Genomic DNA, 22063 nt, shown 5'->3' on the forward strand with positions numbered 1-22063 from the left:
CTACCTGCGTTGAATGTCAACTACAACAAAGGCTACCTGCGCTGGGCGAGTTTGGACAAGTGGCAGAGTCATTTATCAAGGTGTAAATGCCCAGGAAGCTTCCAAAATGACACTTGGATCAAGGAATTCGACTGGTGATGAGTAAGAGGTTCCAAATCTCCAAGTGGAAGCAAGAACCTCCAAGTGGACTCAAGAACTATGAGAGGGAGAGGACACTAGTCAGTTTCATACCAGTCTCAAGCTGACTCATCCTCTCTCGAATATCCCTATATATAGATCTCTCCTACAAAGAGGTCAAGGAGGCTGGAATTTTGTGAATGTAAAGAATTTTTGTTGGTTTGTGGCTGGATACATTGGGTGTTTATGCTTTGAAGGGAGCTAAAGAGGGAATTCCATTCTGCTGGGAAGGAGATGTTGGATTGGAGCCCCATGGGTTGTATCTCTTCCTGAACCCTGTTACTTTCAATAAAGCTATCTTGATTCTTTCCTATATGCTGGTTTATTTTGTATGATTGCATTAGTGTATTTGATTTACTTCTAATCCTGAATCATTTATGAATATGTATATGTGCCTTTGTATTGTGTTCTTCTCTTGTCGCAAGTAGTTGTTCTCTTGTCGCAGGTAGTTTTTCTCTTGTGACCTCGTGGTATTCAAGTAGCTATTCTCTTGAGCAAGCGAGGAGGTGAGTAGCTGTAGACACACAAAGGGAAAGAGGATCTAGATCGAGGGACAACCGGAAGACAACGGTAAGTCTGCCAATCTCCCCTTTTTCACATTTCATAAAGGAAGAAATCATAATAGTTGTATTCATTTGTTGCTAAGGCGCTGTCACACCTTAGGTGGATAGGATCGTCCTAAATAGGCATTTTTCCCCACAACAAATTGGCGACTCCGCTGGGGAAGAACTTGTTTATTCATTTCATTTGTGTTTCTGTCATTTGTTTACTTCATAGACTTGACAGCAACTTTGAACTGCAAAGTAAAAAGTTGCTGCTTTGATCTAGTGGTTGGACTTGTCTATGATCTAAACTAGATCCACAAATGATTTAATGATCCTTGTGATAGTCTTTAGTACCCTATCAAAGTATCCCTCTGTTTATACCTTGCTTGTGTTTCTGATTTGGCCTGAAACAGTTGATTTTTGAGCATTTTGTGACCCAGAAACCAAGGGAAACGAGAGTTTTCCCTTTCCGCGCAGACACTGTGAAGGCAGTCTGCATTTCAACGCAGGTCCCGAAGGGGATACCTACGCTGAATGTCAAACTGACAATGTTGGACCTGCGCTGAACCAGTGTGGCCTTGTGCAGCTGGGGTTCTTTTTCCTTTATTGCCCTGTTTTGATCTCTGTTTTTGCAGCCTTTGACCAGCATAGGTACCAGTCTGATAAGCTTTTCTTTACTTGATTCCACCTCATTTTTTGTACAAAAAGATTGTGAATGTTTTTATGTGTTTGTGGCGTCATTTACAGTCTTCCTTTGCATGAGTAAAGTAGTCATCCTGTAGCCTTTGATTCAGATTTGATTGTGATCTTAGAAGAGAGTTCATTGGCTGATTGCAGATTGACTATAGATTTACGTTAGCTTATTGGTTTGAATTTGTGTCTTTTAAGTGTCAAAACAAGTCTCTATTTCGAAAATCGCAAAGTGATTGTAATCTCTTCTACCCTTGTTGATTTCGAAGAAAGTGAACTTGTTTGTATTGTTCATTTTAAAAGCAAATTCAAATTTGTGCAAAAAGCTTTCTTTGTAGGCATTTATACTAAGAAAGTGGAAAACAAACACCTGCATTGTGCATTTTTCATTTGATAAGTTTGCATGTTGGATTTAGGGAAAGTGCATTAGAGTGTGCTGATTGCTCTTTGAGAAAAGATAATGTTATTCTTTTCCCTTAGTAGCTAGGATTTTCAAAGTTGAAAGATAATAAAGCTTGCTTATCATCTTAGACTGCATTTAGGAATTTGTATCATACATCTCGTGGTGAACCTTGAAAGGCAAACTTTAAAAAGATCAACCTAAAATAAACTGAATGAACCTAACAACGCTTTGTAACATAACGCACAACATAGAGGTCTAGGCTAGAGATGTGTTCCGGCGTCGTTAAACATAGTGACTGTCGATCTCGAAGAAGGTGGGTGATTCCTCCTGAGAGACGGTAGCGCTAATACGGATTTGTGCTCCCACGTACCGTCGCGTATATATTGGGAGACCCCTATAGGCATATATCTTTTATCCTTAGGAAGCCGTGTCGGCCGCCCTACTGATCACAATGTAGTGAACACAGCATTCACGAAGATCGACCACCCGTACCGTAAAAAGTATTCTGTGGTTTTGCGAAAAGTTTGGCACACCCTCTGCCTAGATCTCCAGAGCAGTTTCTTTTGGCCTTTTTCAGACTCTATAACAGAAAAAGTCCATCCGAGCATTTGTCACTTCGGGCTCGTTAAAAAATCGAAGGAGACTAGAGTCATATTTAGCTTTTTCTCGACTCTTTAAAACTGAAAAAGCAAGTTGTGTCTAAAGCGTCGTTAACAATTTATTTTAAACGGAACAATCACCCTTTAATCCTGCGTTGATCTTTAGGTTGAAAAGATGGAGCACACCAACCAAGGAATTCCCTTGGGTGGAAATCCTAGTCCCTTCTCCTCTTGGGGAGATGTTGGTGCGCCCCACATGGCCACATTGTCGCTTCCAGGACTGACAATTGGCCTACCAGTTTGGCTCTTTTCAACCAATGTCGTTCAGAATTCCACCGTTCCTGAACAGTCTAGTCAACAGTTAGATCAGACAAGAGTTGCCTCCCAGCCTTCAACTTCATCTTCCTCCCCTCCTTCCTCTTCGCTTGACGGAACTGGTCGAATTAAAAACCAGGTTCCTAAAGAGAAGAAGGAGAAGAAGAAGAAAGAGAAGAAGAAGAAGGAGCCCAAGGCGACTGGGGGCAAACCAATGTCATCTAACAAAAATCCACACACTGCACTCGTAAGGCCTAAATCGCCATGCATCATCTGCAGGGGAGACCACTTCCATAGAGATTGTCCCTGTATCCCACGGATACTAAGAGACTGGTCCCCCCGTTTGCACAATTCGGGAGCATCGACCTCTGATAATCATGTCAACTGCTCGCTGTCAACTAGTGGGAGTGAAGCTCCAGGACAGAGCGGGAAAGCTAAATTTCCCTGCAGACTGTGTGAAGGCGATCACGCCATCCACCGTTGTCCCTTCTTAGACGAGGCAAAAAGAGTTCTGGAAGGTCGGCCGATTTTACGAGCAAATCTCCCTCCTGGATATCAAAGACTCTTGCCAAGTCCCTCACTAGTTGAGAATCCGGCTGAACCACCGAGATGGTCAGCCGAAGCATCTGTCATTGAAGATGAACCGTCTGGATCCATGCCTGACAAAAGTCAAAAGGTTGATACGGCAGTTGACCGGGTTTTGCCTTCAGAGGCTCCATCTTCAAATGACACTGTCACAGAGGAGAATCAAGACGACACCGTCTAGATTCTCTTCATCAGCACTGACTCTGATGATCAAGGGGGAAATGCCACCATTCCTTTATCGCAGGAAGGAAGTTCATTAGAGCGCTATCCGGCCGTATATTCGGTCCCACCACCAAGAAACCTGGTTGTGTCCTTTGATTGGAACCAACTAGGCAGACCCCGGTTGCCAGCCAGTATACCATTCAGAATTATTTGTCAAATATATAGAATGGTAATGGCTGGCACTATCATTGATGAGGGGGCATCTGTGAGTATCCTTTCCTCTATTTCTTGGAGAGCACTTGGTTCGCCAGTGCTCTTGCCTGAGATGAGAAATCTATCAGGTTTTGATAAAGGAACCAATCGACCTTTAGGGATCCTCCCCAATGTGCCTATAACATTGAAAGGGAAGACCATTCAAATGAACGTGATGGTCGTTCAAGGACCCTTGGATTATAACCTACTCCTTGGACGAGACTATATATATTGCATGGGAGCTGTAGTCTCCTCACTCTTTAGAGTAATGTGTTTTCCGCATGAAGGAAGAATGGTCAAGCTCGTAGACCAACTTTCGTTTCCCGGATCACGCATCGCAAATAGTCATGTGCCATCCCTAAATGGTCTATTCATGCAAGAAGTGTCTCAACCCACGGTCCATCCTCCTGATGAGTGCGAGTAATCCGGGAGGATACGACCGGAACCCAGGGTGCATGCGTCCTGGCCTGCTTCGGCAGGGAAACTTTGGGTATAGGATAGGTTTCCGCGGGAGAATATGACTAGTCCGTACCCCGTCCGTGGGTGGAAGAGGGGTTGTTCTAGAATAAGATTCTTTTGTCAAAGTTACGTGTTTGACAAAGGTCATTCACCCTTGTCTATTTCGGTAGACATTGCCGAGGAAGTGTTTTGTTGAAAAAATAACAGGACAATCTTTGGGTAACCTGAAAGAGGTAAGCCTCTCTCGATTAAAACAAATGTTTTGGCGGAGGGTAAGTAGAGGTAACCTTGAAACTCTGTTTTATACCTGGGGGCATGCAACCTTTTGGAGTGCAAGCAAGGGGCGACTATTTATTTTTTAAATTTTTAGGTCCTCCCTTTAAACCTGTAGGTCTAACCCTTTAAACTCGTAGGATTAGCCATTTCCAAACTTGCATAAAGAAAGGATGAGTGAGCATAGCTTTGGTAAGGCGCAAGCTCTGTAAAAAATGGGATCTTTCATGAGACACTCTTATCTTATGACTGGGTAATCGAGCAGTTTTAGCATAAATTTCATGATCGTTAAAAAATAAACGCAAGATCCGAGCAGTTTTAACGCGGTCTTCATGCTCTTTAAAAAATAAATATAAGAAGTGAGCAGAGTTTCCTCCAGTGTTTAAGCTCATTTTTAACTAAAAAATGAACCTATCCCGGTAAATAACCACTGTGATCGTAAATTTATCAGCCATAAAAACATTGGTCGTGTTTGCACCTGCCACCTCCACTTTTCATTTGGCCGATCGTTCACCTCCATATGATTGTTTACCCATTTTGAGGAACAACTGCGAAGAGTGATTTCACCTAGCCATCCTTGTGACACTGTCGTGATTGGAAAATTCCAACCTGTACCTGGAATCAGTTGATATCCCTGTTTATCACTCGTTCCTCAAAAGACGAGTCTTCTTTAAGCTCTTTTCAATTGACTCGTAAAATATGAAAAGATTGCCGAGTTTTGGCCTTCCAGCTCGTTAAAGGACAGGAAGAGCTATCCCTCCTCTAGATTTTAATCTTTTTGGACCTGAGGGATTATTGCACAAAAAGGTCGAGCGCTTGTTTTATTCGGCTCGTTAAAGTTATCGAAAACTCATACCTTCTGTATTGTTTTATACTTTTTCGGACTTAAGGGATTAGATGACGAAAAAGGAATTTTGGAGTTGACTTTATGTACCTTTTCAGACTCTCTAAAAATGAAAAGGACCGAGTTATCCTTGTCGTTAGACTCGTTAAAATGATTAAATAGTGACAAACTTGTCTTTAGACGAGAAAGAGTTTCCCTATCGCTAGGCTCGTTAAAACATAGCGATGGGCTTGCCCGAAGGGTAGGTTATAGAACAAGCATATGTTATCCTCCTCAAGCTTGACAAAAATAAAGAGGTACTAGTCAGAAATGACTGGGGAAAAATTGGGAAAAATCAAGAAAACTTTGATGGTAGTAGGTCGCTCTTGAACATGACACTTTTCCTCCGTACCACATTCGGGTTGGGTTGTTTCATTCACCGGTCACATCACCATGGTCTCGCCATGCCATCCATATTTGGGGTAATGCTACCAATCCATCGCATCAGTGTCGCAATATGTTCAAGAGAATTCGTTCAGAAAGAGTCAACCGGGTCCCATCCATTGCCATACATTATCCTTCATCCATTCATGACCGCCACCCTGAATCATATGTCACAGATCGTTTTCACCTCCATTAAAGTCATTAGCTCCGTTCCGTGTCACTGATGTGGGATTCATTAAGGCCCTCTTGTGACGGATCGCTTCTTGTCGACATCAGCTCATTATCCAAGAAGTTGATCTAGGAACACCCCCTTCAGTACTTTGAAGCTTGCATGCCTCAATGGCAAGTTTCTCACTTCCGGCGACAGGTATACATCAATGACCTTCGACCAGAAGATTTTGCGTGGTGTTCGACGCCAAGTCCTTTATTCACACCACATGAATTGTACTGCAGTACCTTGAGGGTCATTATCATTATCGGTGATTCCTCTCGCGCTTGTTAACGGTTTACATCATTGACCGGTAATCAAGCGATGTCTTTCCATGTTCGACTTCAGCGCAATTCTCACATGGATCGACTTGTACTTAGAGTGAAGATCAAACGAGTTTGAAGACCCCCGATCTAGTTTCATCCATCCGGGTTGCGATATATATTCAGGAAAAATAAAGACATTTGACATGTACAACATTGCAACAGATGATCATCCTACTCAAAGGATGATAATTTCACCAAAATTATCAGTCTACCATCAGACGATCGTCTGTTCTATGTACAAAAATGAATTTATAAAGCTGAGCATGGGAATGCCCACCTCAGCTAGATCATGAAAGCAGAATGAATCCGAATGTATTGTATTGTATTTTATTACAGGTCTCCTCCCAACAGATGGATGAACTTCAGACCCTCCTGGATAAAGCATTTCACCCGATAAACGGCCTCATACTTTAGGGGGCAACTGTTATAGACATTTTTGTGCCTTGCATCACTGAGCATGAAATGTCGATAATCAAGGGATCCAAAGTCCCTAAACATGTTGTTCCTACCCCTAGAGGAACAAGGCCAAGTAACCACAACAATTCACAGAAGTTCTCCACCTGAAAACACTCAAAAACAAGCCAATTCTGGATCATGTCAACTGCTCCACTGAGCATCTGCGCTGAATGTCAACTGCTCCACTGTCTACCTGCGTTGAATGTCAACTGCAACAAAGGCTACCTGCGCTGGGCGAGTTTGGACAAGTGGCAGAGTCATTTCTCAAGGTGTCAATGCCCAGGAAGCTTCCAAAATGACACTTGGATCAAGGAATTCGACTGGTGATGAGTAAGAGGTTCCAAATCTCCAAGTGGAAGCAAGAACCTCCAAGTGGACTCAAGAACTATGAGAGGGAGAGGACACTAGTCAGTTTCATACCAGTCTCAAGCTGACTCATCCTCTCTCGAATATCCCTATATATAGATCTCTCCTACAAAGAGGTCAAGGAGGCTGGAATTTTGTGAATGTAAAGAATTGCTATTGATTTGTGGCTGGATACATTGGGTGTTTATGCTTTGAAGGGAGATGAAGAGGTAATTCCATTCTGCTGGGAAGGAGATGCTGGATTGGAGCCCCATGGGTTGTATCTCTTCCTGAACCCTGTTACTTTCAATAAAGCTATCTTGATTCTTTCCTATATGATGGTGTATTTTGTATGATTGCATTAGTGTATTTGATTTACTTCTAATCCTAAATCATTTATGAATATGTATATGTGCCTTTGTATTGTGTTCTTCTCTTGTCGCAAGTAGCTGTTCTCTTGTCGCAGGTAGCTGTTCTCTTGTGACCTCGTGGTATTCAAGTAGTTGTTCTCTTGAGCAAGCGAGGAGGCGAGTAGCTGTAGACACACAAAGGGAAAGAGGATCTAGATCGAGGGACAACTGGAAGACAATGGTAAGTCTGCCAATCTCCCCTCTTTCACATTTCATAAAGGAAGAAATCATAATAGTTGTATTCGTTTGTTGCTAAGGCGCTGTCACACCTTAGGTGGATAGGATCGTCCTAAATAGGCATTTTTCCCCACAACACTAGCTAAACATAACATCTACAAACAACAAATCAAAAAATCCCTTCAACTGACCCACAAAAAAGATGATGTCAATGTGTTGGATGACACCCCAGAATTGCTTTTTGGTCCAGAAGTTGATGGAAAGACAGGGGGTACTGGAATCTTACCCTTTTATGTCAGCCTACATATTCATGATAAGATATTACACAATGCAATGTTTGATTCAGGCGCCTCTCATAACCTTATGCCCAAGTCAGTAATGGAGAGATTGAATCTAGACATCACAAGACCATATAAGGACCTATTTTCATTTGACTCCAGCCAAGTTAAGTGTTTAGGCTTGATAAAAGATCTATGTGTTTCCCTTGTCCAATACCCAAATAAAACAATCTTAATGGATGTTGTAGTTGCTGATATCCCACCTAAATATGGAATGTTGTTATCAAGATCATGGGGAGCCAAACTCCAAGGTTCCCTGCAATTGGACATGTCATATGCCACCATCTCTATCTTTGGGCAACCAAAGAGATTATACAGAGAGTCACTCATGAAATACATGGTGAGCAGTGAAGAAAAACCTCAAAATTTCCCTATTTATGTAGTCCATTCAGACATGGATTCCTTCATTCTGTTCAATGATGATATAAGTCCAATATGTGGAGACAGAGCTGTCTTACTTGAACAAGACCTGCATATGAGTGAGCAATCAAGTTCCCAAGAAGTCAAGGTTGGGCAATCAATTGATGAGACCGTTCTAGAAGACAAACCAGATGAAAAACAAGAACTCCAACTCATAATTCCAAGTCATAGAGAAGCTGTTAAATCTCCCCTAAATCAAGAAATCCTTTGGTTTCTTGAGTTTGATGGATCAGTCAACAAATTAGGGGCAGGAGCTGGAGTGTGGATTCACAAAAAACAAAGCAATCATGCAGAAGGCCGAGCCTATAGGCTTAATTTCAGATGTACTAATAATATGGCAGAGTATGAGGCTCTTTTGCTAGGCCTCAAATTGGTAAAATCCTTACAGGCCACAAAAGTTTCAATCATGGGAGATTCAGACCTCATTATTCAACAAGTGAAAGGCAATTTTGTCACCAATGGCAAGAGACTAAGATCATACAAGTCTGCTGCTATTGAAATACTCAAAACCTTCACTGAATTCCAAACGACCAAAATATCTAGAACCCACAACCTTCATGCCCATAGTTTAGCTACATTTTCCAGTACATGCAAATTTCCTTTTGAACCTAACCATTGTTTTACAGCTGAGATAAAACACAGAACTTCTATCCCAAACAACATCAAAGATTGGCAAGTGTTTGAGGATGACACACAGATAAATAGTTTCTTGACCTTGCAACATGAATTTTCAGGTTTAAACATTGATGTTGATTCTGTGAAAGACACACAACCACTAAGTGAACAGGACCAAACAACTATATCACTCAAAACAACAAATCAAATACTCTGTCCAACAACCTTTGACAAGGAAAATATACAAGAACTTAAACAATTGCATCTTGATGAAATAACTGGTGTAGAGGCTGAAGTCATACAGCTAAAAGACAATTTTCTACCAACAGGCCTGACTCTGTTGGAAGACATTTTTGACTCAAATGATGTTCCTAGAAAACCAAAAATACAACCTCTTAATGCTGCCATTGAAGAATGCAACATTGGAACTACTGAAAAACCCAAGATAATAAAATTATCTGCATCTTTACCTCCTGACCAGAAGCCCAAATACATTGACCTGTTCAAAGAGTTCCAAGATGTGTTTGCATGGAGTTATGAGGATTTGAAATCCTATGACACCTCTGTTATTCAACACACCATCCCTCTCAAGTCCAATCAAAATCCATTCAAGCAAAAATTAAGAAGAATCAACCCTATGCTTCCCCCTTCCATTGAGAAAGAGGTACAAAAAATGTTTAAAGCTGGTATCATAACACCAATCAGGTTTTCAGACTGGATATCAAATCTGGTTCCCACAAGAAAGAAAACTGGTGAGATTAGGCTTTGTGTTGATTTAAGGAATTTGAATCAGGTATCCCTCAAAGACAATTATCCCTTACCCAAAATGGATCACATTCTCCAAAGAGTGGTGGGGGCTTCAAGAATCTCATTACTTGATGGGTTTTCAGGCTTTAATCAGATCCTAGTCCACCCTGATGATCAAGATAAAATAGCATTCACAACCCCATGGGGAACTTTCAAGTATGTCAAAATTCCATTTGGGTTGAAAAATGCAGGTGCTACATTTCAAAGAGCAATGGATATTGCTTTTGCTAAAGAGATTCGTGACTTCCTTGTTATTTACTTAGATAACCTCACACCTTTCTCAAAATCTGACCAAGAACATCTGAAACACTTGAGACAAATATTCATGACATGTAGGAAGTATGGGATTTCCTTAAATCCTAAGAAGTCTCCATTTGGTTTGGAAGAAGGTAAGCTATTGGGTCATATCATTTCAAAGGATGGCAATAGAATTGATCCAGACAGAATACAGGCCATCTTCCAAATGCCCCATCCAAGAAATATTAATGAACTATAAGCCTTCTTGGGAAAGATCAACTTCTTAAGGAGATTCATCCCAAACTTAGTAGAATTGATCAGATTACTAAACAATATGCTAAAAAAGGATTCAAAAGTGAAATGGACAGTAGAAGCAAATCAAGCCTTCGAAGGTATTAAATTGGCCCTTACCCAAACCCCAGTCTTAACAAATCCTCAATTTGACAGAGAATTTATCATTTTCTATTTTTCATCCCAGCATACCATTGCTGCTGTCTTATTGCAGAAAGATGATCAAGGGAATAAAAAACCTATTGCTTTCTTTAGTAGAGCCCTTAGAGATGCACCTCTGAAATATCAGATCATGGAAAAGCAAGCTTATGCTTTGGTCAAGGCCATCAAAGACTTTAGGATCTACATCCTATACTCCCATGTTATTGCTTATGTACCAAATCCATGGAAAATTTTAGGGGCTAATGTTCGCCCAGTGGGCTAATTTTCCATGATTTTTCCACAAAAAAGATTCGCCAATTTCCAATTTTATAAAAGACGATTCGCCCAAATTTTAGAATATAAAATTATTTTACCTTAAAAATCGCCAACATTATAGAGAGACTATATATAAAATAATTATAAATTTGATTAATTTTACAAATATATCAATAAACATTTATAATTTGCATATTAGGGATTAGTGAGATTCGCCAATGTTTTAAACTTCAAGAAAATTTTCCATCCTTAAAATTTTCCTTGACCAAATCCCATTGTGAAAGACATATTGACTCAAGAAAGTTTAGAGGGCAAAAGAGGAAAATGGATTGCTAACATTTTAGAATTTGACATTGAAATAAGACCTACAAAACTGATAAAAGGTCAAGGTTTGGCTAAATTGATGTCAGAAGCAAACTTCCAAGCCTTGGATATTAACCAACTGGACAATGAACCGGAGCTGGCGACTCCAAAGATCAATGTAGCCTTTGAACAATCCCTGTGGTACTCTGATATCTGTTATATATTGCAAAACCTGTGTGCTCCCCTAGGATTGTCCAGAACTAAATCTAGACTTCTAAAAATGAAAGCTTCAAGATTTTGTGTTATAGATGGTAATTTACTATGGAAAAATCATGAAGGTATACTGCTGAATTGTTTGAATATGGATGAAACAAACAATGTTATGAAATAATTTCATGCAGGTGATTGTGGTTGACATTTGTATTGGAAGTCCACTGTGGATAAGATATTAAGGGCAGGTTACTATTGGCCCACTCTGTTCTCTGATGTTAAAATTTTACCACTTCATGTCACAAATGTCAAGTGTTTGAGGGAAAAAGAAAGTTGCTACCACTTCCCTTAAGGCCTATTGCAACAGAAAGGCCCTTCCAGCAATGGGGCTTGGACTTCATTGGGGAAATTCATCCTTCATCTTCAGGCCAGCATAAATCGACCCTAATAGCCATAGATTATTTCACTAAATGGATAGAGGCTATTCCATGCAGACAAGCAAATGACTCTACTATCATACAATTCCTTGAAACTAATATTCTTTCCAGATTTGGTTGCCCTGACAAGATTATAACAGAAAATGCTGCTGCTTTCAGATCCAAGAATATGGTAAACTTTTTTCACAAATTCCATATCACTTTGGGCCATTCTACTGCATACTGTTAGCTACCTATACCAATAGGTTTCATATTTCATGATTGGAAAAGAAAGTTCCAAATATGCTCTGCTTTGGTGATGCAAAGATCCCATATTTTCAAGAGAAGGCAATATGTGTACATAGCTTGATGTTCACTGAATTTTGATGGATGGTCCAACAGCCTAATCTGGATCATGCCATGTTTCAATTTTTTGTTGTAGAATAGAGAAAGAAGTCTGTACAAACTGTTTAATCTTGGCAGACCAGTAGTTAGGTAGAGAATTAAGGTTCCCAACTGCTTAATTTGGGACCTTGGAAGCAATAAAGCAATAAGGGTAGTTCTAGATAGAAAATCAAAAGAAAAAGCCAAAAGAAAAGAAAAGGCACATGAGGGTCTGTAAGTCTAAGTGCACCCTCCATGAAGAAACAAAAAATGCTAGGCAAGTAGATGGGTAGGTAGATGGGGTTGCAGAAATGTCAGTCCTTTTAATTGAATTTTACTGGTCCAACATAAATGAAACATTAATGGATAGGGAAGTTCCTCTTCTTCATCACTTTGCAGCAATACCAAGGAGCATGTCTAACTTCCTGATTCCCCCCCTCACATTCATTGCTAACATCCCATTACTAGTTGTGTTCATGAAAGAATTCAAGGTCTTATGTTGGTTCTTGTTTCTTTAAAAGCCACATTTCTTGTCTAAAATTCTTTTCATTTTGATCTACTTCCTAAACTAAGTGGTTTCCATATAAAACTCAGTGTTGTCCCTTCTCATCCACCTCTTCCACTCATATTAACCCCTAACTTCTACTATTTAACTCCCTATACCCCCTGTTCCCCCTATTACTATGTAAATTATGCAAAAAACCCACAAATATCTATGTATCCCATTCCTCGAGCATTATAGCTCTATAATTGGTTGTAAATGGTTTAAGCGCTAAACCATTGAGCGCGACCCACAGAGCGCCAAAAATTAATCCTGGGATTAATCCAAGATCTGCTTGGATTAATAACCTTAAATCCGGCTTTGTAAATAAACCCGTGCATAATCCATTTTGCCCGTAACACAGTTAAAAAACCCACTTTTCTAACGTTTCCGCCGGGCGCGCATTTCACAAAAAATATTATTTTATTGCCCCGCCCGCTACCGTATCGCCCTGACAACTCATTGACCCGTCGACCGTCAGATCTGGGCTTTCCCATCCGACGGCCCATATCCATATCGGGTCGGCCCCAATGACCGTAAGTTACCTCCAGAGAAATTGTCAGAGGGTGACGTCAGGCCTTTGCCACACGTCGCCCCCAAATTTTCTCGGGTCGCCCTCTGACAATACTGCTTCCATATCTAGAGAGGTCCAAGAAAACTACTTACCGCTTATGATTTACCGCTGATCCTGTCATGTCCTCGTCACCGCCAGTCATGCCACTCAGCGCCGCATCATCGCCCGGCCCGCCACTGCTCCGACCTGTCCGCCACCTCGCCATTCCTCGTGGACCATTCACAGGCCGCCACGTCACCCTTCCGTACCCGACCCCACCTGATGACGTCATGCTGATGTCATCCAAAAAAGCGCCAATGATCCAAAAAGTCCATATTTTCGCCGAAAATCGTGTTTTTTGTCACTTTTGTTAAAACAAAAATTGTTCTGCTCTGCATGCATACTACGACCGCTAGCCGCCAACCTGCAAAAATCAATACAAAGACCATGGGTGCTTCCAATCCACCTGCATTTGTAACCATTGCCGGCAATTCACAAGGTATTTATCCAAATCATTCCCTCCGCGCCTGGTTTTGTCCATAATTCTCCAAAGATAACTTAAAATGAGTGAAGAACACTGTACCTACCAGCAAATCCCCAGTAACCAGTGCCTATTTTCAATTGTTGGGTCAGAATTCATCTGCAGAACCTGCATTTAACCAAATTTTCCGAAATTCACAGCTAGTTCGCGCATTCGTGAACTAAGAACCTGAGCTGCACTAATTCACCGTGAAAACAGCTTTATTAATCCTGGAATTTGCTCTATCAGTCTTCTGTGCAGTATTTCAATTGCTGTCACTACCATTTACCCTCTGTTCCTTTGCAATTCGCTTCTCTGTTCCAAAGATACCCTTTTGTGTTGCTTTGTCTAGTAACACTAGTTCAAGTACAAATCAGAGTCCTATTCAGCCATGGAAGCACCAGTAGCATTAAATATCCCACCTATGAATGCCCCACAAAGAGAATTAGAATGGAAGGCCCTAGGGGATAGAGATTATCAGATGATAGAGACATTCTCAATGAATTCCAAATTTAATATTCATATGCTAAATGAGTTAAAATCTCAAAACCTCAGTGGAGCTGATATTTAGGAATTTGGGACTCCAATTTGCCCATTTACAACCTCCCTCAAGTCAATGTCCTTCCAGACCTGACCATAGATGCTGTGAGAACTATGATCCATGTCAAAGAGAGACCATTGACTCCTCTCTCCATGATGGACTTATTAAAGAAGGGGGGAAAGTTGTCCAGTGCCCAAGTCATCAAAATTAATCAATTATTTGTTCATCCAAGCTCTGAAGCTGTGAGAATGCCTCCTATTCCAAATCCATATCTCAATGACTTGGGAAAAATGCTGGTGGATTTGATCAGCTATGTCCTGGGCTACAAGGGAGTTGAGGATGTTGATGACACCATCATGGCCATGCTGTCCATATTTTCTCCTGGAAAGCCTCCTGTTGTGCACTATGACTATGCTGAATACATTGCAAATAAGATTCATGAGCAACTGATGAATCTAGAAAGAGAAAAGGTGTTTAGATACACCTCATACATATATCATCTGTTCTTATTTTATCAACGTGATAGTTTCCCTATTCCTCTCAAGAAACTTGATGCCCAGGGAAATCCAAGGTCTGTGGTATTTTGGACATCAGTTTTTCATCATACCTCCTGTTCACCATACACATACTGTGAATTCATAGACCTTTTCATTCATCCAGCTATGACTTTGTTATTTGGTGTTCCTCCTCTGAGATTGACCGATGAGATGCAAAGAATACTCCATCTCTCTAAGACCTACAACATTGGTGATTGGTACTTTTACCAACACCATACAGTAATCAGAATTTATGGCTGTGAGTTGAACCCTTATAGGCTGCCAAGATATGTCCCCATGAGACTATTTGCCTTGGAGTATTTAGAACAGTTTGGAAATGCAGACCAGGTCCATTTCCACAGTAAAAACAAGAAGGTGCAACTCAAGGTCAGGAACCAGCTAGGCCCATTTCTTTACAACCAAAGGGAGGAGGGATGGAAGGAAGCAGAAAGGATCCTAGAGACCCTCCAATTAGAAACCAGTTTCCGCTAGGTGCCTTATGACCCTAATCATTTCATTTCTCTCAGGAGGGTAAAACATAAATTGGGTGGATATGCTCATATCAGATTGCCTCACATTGAGAAATATGCTAATTTATTGAGTTGGAAAGAGGGCACCCTAGAAGAGGCAATTACTAGAGAGAAAATGCTACAAAGAGAGGCAAAGAATATTGAGAAAGAGGCTGACTTGGAAACTTGTGGGCAGGTTTCCTCTTCCTATCAAAGGCAACTTGGAGCAGCCGCCTCATCTTCTACAACACATCAGCAAGTAGCCAAAGCTACTTATCAGGCTTCCAGCAAAGGTAAAGAGAAACAGATGGAGCAAGAACAGCTACCTCCTACAGAGGAGCAGCAAGAATAGCAACAAGAAGAACAACAAAAACAGGAGCAGCCAGTGCAACAAGAACAAACAGCTGAGGCCCCAATATCCACTGGGCAGCAGGCACAAGAAACTGTGCCTCCTAGGCAGGAAACGACAGTGGAGGCCTCGGTCCTCCAAACCCCACAAAATGAAGACAGAAATCGGAAGAGGGATAGAGAGCAGGAGACTCCCCTCACCACATCCACAACTCAAGGGGAGAAAAGACAGAGGCTAAATCCCCTTTCAGAAGAAGAAATGCCTATGGGGCAATCTTTGGGCATGGGACCACCAAGCATGGAAGCATCTGAAAGTTCCTTTCAGTAGGAACAAGAAAGAACAGTTGGAGGAGAAGTCAGCTCCTCAAGCCAACAAAGGGGAGCTGAAACAGGCATCAAACAACAATTTATTGATATCAAAAAGAGGAATGAGCCACTCAAGATGCAGCTCTACAACCACTTGTTGAAGATGGCTCCTACAAACCAGCAGAGATTGATGTCTGCAAATGATGTGCAAGACGGAAAAATGATAATGAGCCACTTCATGCCAACCATGCTGCAGCCAAAGTCAGCTGCAGACTATATAAGGACCAACCTTGAGGTCCTTGCAAAAGACATCCACCCTATGGATCAGATCGAATTGCACAAGCAAACGGGTGAGATGGTATATGCCACCCTTGTAGACAAAACATTGGTAAATTATAGGCTGGAAAATAGCCTAAACAACACAGCTGCCCAACTTGAGTTGGAGAAAGCATCCTCCCAAGCAAAGGACAACCGAATCAAAGCATTGGAGGATATCATTATAGAGCTTGGGCATGATCCCAAGGACACCAAAGCTATACAAGCGTTGTTGAAATTAACAAATGCAGACATGGCAGCATTAAGAAAAATGATCAAGATCCCAACATCTCTTCACCCTCAAACAAAAGAGGTTGCCCAGCTAAGGCATGACCAAGATGTAGCAGCTATGCTGGTATCATTATACAAACAGCTGATCCAGACAGAAGAGAAATTGGGAGAGTCAGAGGCTGCACTGCAGGCAGCCCTACAACAGAAGGAAGGAGGCCAAACATCTCAGCCCCCTCCACAAATAATCAACCTTGAGGAGCCTCCTCAAACTACTTCCCCTCCTACAGAGCAGACAGCTCAAACGGCGCCATCTACATCAGCACCAACACCAACAACAGAGCAAGCTCCAAGCCTTGATATGCAGAAACTGAAAAATGAAATTCAGGCCTTGGAAGCCCAAGTGGCAAAGCTAAATTAAGCGAGGGAGAATTTAGCTAAGATGAATGAAAAATATGACAAATCAAAGCAAAGCATAGCTGAAAAGGGAAGAGAAGTGAAGGCTCTCAAAGAGAAGATAAAGGAGCTGGAGAAATAACTCACCCTTGACAAAGTGGTGGCTGAGCTCAAGACAGTTTTATGGGCCAACATTGGCCAATCAATCACAGATCAGTGGCAGTATATAGAGACCATTCATGATCAAATGGAGCTCATAGGCAAAGCACACAGGGAAATCCAGGGAGCAAGGGCATCTCTAGGCAACATGCCTGAGATAGCCAATAGAATGATTAACGCGCTCAATAACCGTACAGGTCCTCAGCTGGTAGCAATAGGAATCCCTAATAGAACTCAAACCATCCTGTTGATAAAGAGGGTCCTTACATTGAGAAGCCTAGTACAGACATTGGAAATAAGAAGCCAGGACATGCAAACATAAGTAAACAAATTCATGGATAAGTTTGCAGCATTACAAAGCAGAGGTCTTCCTGGCTTACTGAACAGCGCAGGGAGGCTACTTTCACATGAGAACTATGCAAAAAGGGTCAACACATTTGCCACCAATCAGATCACTGTAAGACCAAGTACCTCAGAAGAAACAGGGCCAGCATCTGGGCAAAGTCTCTATGACAGAGTAGAGAACTTATTTTTCATTATGAATGAGATCAAACATTTGTTTGAAGTGCCTCCAAAATTCTACAAATATACAGAGGCAGATGAGACCTTAGATGCAATTTTGAGACATCAATTTCCCACACAGGAATGGTGGACCAACATGATACAGTTTATACTGTAAACAAGAGCCTTTCATAAAAAAATTTCATCAAAAAGCATAAGTTATCAAACAGGAAAATTTGATGCATTCAGTATGTATGGAGAAGAATGGACTGAGCCAACTCAGCAAACCAAATCGGCCACCAAAGCAGCACTGACAATTACAGATTACAGGGCCGAGAAAGATACAGCATGACAAAGCCATAAAGACACATCATTCAGCATTAATACAGAATGCTCAACCGACTCAGTGACCTCCAAAGGTCAAAAATACTTCTGACAGAATTAAAGAGCATTCATTTTGTATTTAGAGCAGTAATAACTTCCTTATCTACTATTTTGTAAAGTTGGTAAACATATTTATTTCTCAAGTGACTCAGTGGTTCAGATATTTTTGTATAACCGATTGTATATATTCCCCCTCGCATAAGCTTTCAGGGTGGTTGTTGTTGATTTTCTCTTCTAGAGATCTTATGCTATAAATTTTCAGAGTATTAATACAAAAGCTGATGGAATTTCCAAAGTTCTGTGTTGTCTGAGGCGTTGTAGTGTGTTTGTTGAATGCTACAGGATTCCTGCGTATTTCATGGCACAACAAGTTTCCTTTAAACTCTTCGTTATTTGTTTTTATTATCTCTTCACAACCCATTCATGTTATATGTTTCACAGTTAATGGCAAAGAAAAAGAATAGTTCCAGGATTTATTCATAGAATACCCTGAACTCAATCTATGCTGTTATAAATGTTTTCTTCAGTTATAGTTATAAGGGTGTAATTCTTAATTGCTGCACCTCCAAACTATATCTTTCACATTGGTTATTGTTCAGGAATTCAAATCTGCTCCTGTGCAATATATCTCTTTCTCACACCCCCAGCTTAGTGGAAAATTCTTAATTGCTTTTCACTGGTTAAACACACTTCATCATCACAATTTCAAGTTTGTTTCATGAAATATTTAAATGGCCCTGCAGTTTCAGAAACCCAACTCAATATTTCAAACAACCTGTAGCCACAGACTCCATTGCCCAATGGATTAAAACTATCTGAAGACTTCCACCTTAGGTACTGAAAGACATCACTCAACCAAAATATAAAACCAAACCCTGAACTCATAACTAGCCTAAAATCTTCACAAAACAGAGATAAATCTTAAAGAGAGAGCCCTCTCTGATTACAGGTTGGCTCCACTTCAGTTACCAGCCAATCAAGCTCTTATGCCCCAAGAGTACCAAAGCAAGATTTCATACTTTGATGGTACCGGTTCTTATCCAGCCCTTCAACATACTAAGAAAATGCAGGACTACTTTGAAAATTATGAGATAGATGATGATGGGGTTAGAATGAAAATCTTCGTGCAAAGCCTAACAGGAGATGTAAGAACATGGTTTAGGTCACTTCCAATAAACTCTATAGCTGACCCTGAAGCCCTATATCAAACATTTATCAACAGATGGGAAAAGAAAAAGGACCCACTCCATATTTTATCTGAATACAACACAATCAAAAGAGGTCCACAAGAAACTGTCTTGGACTACTGTGCTCGTTTTAACAATGTCTACAATGCTATTCCCCAAAATCTTAGACCCCCACCGGATCTGGCCCTATATACTTTCCCTGATGGATTTGATTCAGATATGGCATACCAACTAAGAGAAAGGGCTCCCCGAACTCTAGCTGAAATGCAGGACATAGCAGTAAGTGTAGAAGCCAACCTGATAGCCAAGAGAAATAGAACAAGAACTGAGAGAAAGACTACCTTTAAAGAAGAGCCTTCAGGCTGGGATCAGAAGCTGGATGCAATAATCACTGGTATGCAGAGATTAGGTGATAGAGTAGAGTCAGTTGAGAGGAAGTCATCATGGGAAGCACCACAAAATAACCCTGTCAGGAATCCCAATTTTAGGAGAAATCAGAACCCTAACGTTGGCAAAGCCAGTGCTGAATCAGAGATTAGACCCCCGTTCCAAGAAAATTATACAGAAGCATCAACTTCAAATGACCAAATAGATGACACCCACATTAACCTAATGGGCCTGAACAATGATCAGCAAATTTTTCTAAGTCAAGAAGATCATGAGGATGATGATGTCAAGCAGTTCCAAACCAAATCAGGTGAGTCATTTGATTTCAAACAGGGCTATGATACAGCTGTTTATGAAGTTCACAAGCAATATAAATTGAGAAGTAGAACAGTAAATGTGACCCAGCCTAACAAAACAAAGGACACCCCACAGCCTAAGAAAGCTATTGTCACAGAGCCAATTGACAAAACTGATTCAGTCACAAATGAAGTGACAGTTGAAGAAATAACTGAAGCATCTCTCTCAAATCAACAACCAGTGGCTACATCACCTCTGCAGCATAATCCAAGCAATATTTCTCAAAAGATGAGTAAAAAGGACAAGCCTCAAGATCAAAAGGAGAATCAGGAGGAAGACACTAAGGATTCCATCGAAAAGGAAAGAGCTGTGAACCAAAACACTAAGACCCAATCTGAAAGACCTCTTGACTTAGAAGCTGAAATTGGAAAATTGAAGATAGCCATCCCTCTCTCAGAGTTGGCCAAACATAACATCTATAAACAAAAAATCAAGAGATCCCTTCAACTTACTCATAACAAAGATGATGTTAATGTGTTGGATGATACCCCAAAACTACTTTTCGGCCCAAAGGTTGATGGAAAGACAGCAGTTACAGGAATCCTACCATTTTATGTCAGCCTGCATGTTCATGATAAGATATTACACAATGCATTGTTTGACTCAGGTGCTTCTCATAACCTGATGCCCAAATCAGTCATGGAAAGATTAAATCTAGATATTACAAGACCATACAAGGACCTATTTTCATTTGACTCCAGCCAAGTTAAGTGTTTAGGCCTGATAAAGAATCTCTGTGTATCACTTGTCCAATACCCCAATAAGACAATCCTGATGGATGTTGTAGTTGCTGATATCCCACCTAAATATGGAATGTTGTTATCAAGATCATGGGGGCCTAAACTTCAAGGTTCCCTGCAGTTAGACATGTCATATGCCACCATCTCTGTCTTTGGGCAACCAAAGAGGCTATACAGAGAAACACTCATGAAATACATGGTCAGCAGTGAAGAAAAACCTCAAAACTTTCCCATATACGCTGTTCATTCTGACATAGATTCCGATATTCTCTTCAATGATAATACAGATCCTACAAATGATGGTGAAACCAAGACACTCAAACAAGATCAGGATACAAATGAACAAACTGCAGCTCTAGAAATAATGGTTGAGCAATCAATAAACAAAACTGTCCTAGAAGACAAACCAGATGAAAAACCAGAACTTCAACTCACAATTCCAGGTTACAGAGAAGCTATTAAGTCTCCCCTAAAACAAGAGATCCTATGGTTTCTTGAATTTGATGGGTCAGTCAACAAATTAGGGGCAGGAGCTGGGGTGTAGATTCATAACAAACAAAACAGTCATGCAGAAGGTCGAGCCTATAGACTAAATTTCAGATGCACCAACAATATGGCAGAATATGAAGCTCTTTTACTAGGCCTCAAACTAGTAAAATCCTTACAAGCCACAAAAGTTTCAATCATGGGAGATTCAGACCTAATTATCCAACAAGTAAAGGGGAATTTTGTCACTAATGACAAAAGATTGAGATCTTATAGGTCTGTTGCTGCTGAAATACTAAATTCCTTCACTGAATTTCAAATTACCAAAATTTCTAGAACCCATAATCTTCATGCTCATAGTTTGGCCACATTTGCAAGCACCTGTAAACTACCTTTTGAACCCAAGCATTGTTTTACAGCCGAGATAAAACACAGACCTTCTGTCCCAAACAATGTTAAAGATTGGCAAGTGTTTGAGGATGATACACAAATAAATAATTTCTTAACTTTGCAGCAAGAATTTGTAGGATTAAACATTGATACAGATGCTGCAAGTGAGTTACAAATACTGAATGAACAGGACCAAACAGCAGTCTCACCCAAAACAGCTAACCAAATGCTACATCCAACAATTTTTAACAAAGACACCATACAAGAAATTCAATAAATCAGTTGTGAGGAAGTAGCTGATGCTAAAGCTGAAGTCATACAATTGAAAGACAATTTTCTTCCAACAGGCCTAACCCCATTGGAGGACATTTTTGACTCAAATGATGTCCCTAGAAAACCAAAAATGCAGCCCCTTAATGTTGCCATTGAAGAATGCAACATTGGAACTATTGAGAAGCCCAAGATAATAAAATTGTTTGCATCCTTACCTCCTGATCAGAAGCCTAAATACATTGACCTCTTCAAAGAGTTTCAAGATGTCTTTGCATGGAGTTATGAGGATTTAAAATCCTATGACACCTCTGTTATCCAA

The sequence above is a fragment of the Pinus tabuliformis genome, chromosome 7 (genome assembly GCF_031772625.1).
Source record: "Pinus tabuliformis cultivar Carrire ecotype Pingquan chromosome 7, CPIR1, whole genome shotgun sequence".
NCBI lineage: Eukaryota > Viridiplantae > Streptophyta > Pinopsida > Pinales > Pinaceae > Pinus > Pinus tabuliformis.